The following is a 978-nucleotide window of genomic DNA, read 5'->3' as shown; positions in this document are numbered from 1 at the left end:
ATTTGTCTGATAACTGTCTCCATATTTTTATACTTGCTGTGGGTTGGTTATTCAACCACCTCTTAGCTTGATCTTTTACAGCAAATGAAAACAGTAATAATCTGTAGACATCCTGATCTATTTCCTTATCATGTACTATGTCAGCAATTTGCAAAAATTGTGCCAGAAACTCTGTAGGTTCTTCCTTTGGAAGACCAGAATACTGGCAGCTTTGCTGCACCATGATAATGAGCTGAGGATTCAACTCAAAGCTACTAACTCCAATGGAAGGTATACAAATACTACTCCCATATGAAGCAGTAGTGGGGTTAGCATATGATCCCAGAGTCCTCCTGGACTGTTCATTTCCACTTGGTTCCATGATGGAGCAAGGGAGATGGTATATATGTTGATATTATCTATTTTATTAAAAATATTTTTTTTTGAATATCAAAAATTAAAAGGGAGATAAAATAAAGTAAGTGAAAAACTAAATAAAAATTCGAAAATTAGAAAACCAAATAGAAAAAAATTGAAAACAAAAATAATTAATTAATTGAAAAGATTTAAAAAAAATTGGATATAATTTTCGAAAATTGAAGAGAGAGAAAAAGTGGTTAGGGAGTTTTGAAAAAGATAAGATTTTAAAAGATAAATATGATAGGAAAAAGATGTAATTGAAAATTGAAAAGATATAAAAGATATTTGAAAAAGATAAATTTGTTTTGAAAAAGATATAATAATAATAATTTTTTTTAAAAAGATAAGAATTGAAAAATTTTGAAATTGAAATCTGAATTTTTATATGAAAATTTCGAAAAAAATAGTTTAAAATTAGTTAGAAAAGATATTTTTTTTTGAATTTTGAATTTTATGATGAAAGAGAAAAACACACAAAAGACACAAGACTTAAAATTTTTAAATCTAGTGCTCCTTATTTTCGAAAATTTTTGGAGGGAAAACACCAAGGAACACCAAACTTAAAAATTTTAAGATCAA

The sequence above is a fragment of the Arachis duranensis genome, chromosome 4 (assembly GCF_000817695.3).
Source record: "Arachis duranensis cultivar V14167 chromosome 4, aradu.V14167.gnm2.J7QH, whole genome shotgun sequence".
NCBI classification, from domain to species: Eukaryota; Viridiplantae; Streptophyta; class Magnoliopsida; order Fabales; family Fabaceae; genus Arachis; species Arachis duranensis.
This window is presented reverse-complemented; position numbering follows the sequence as displayed.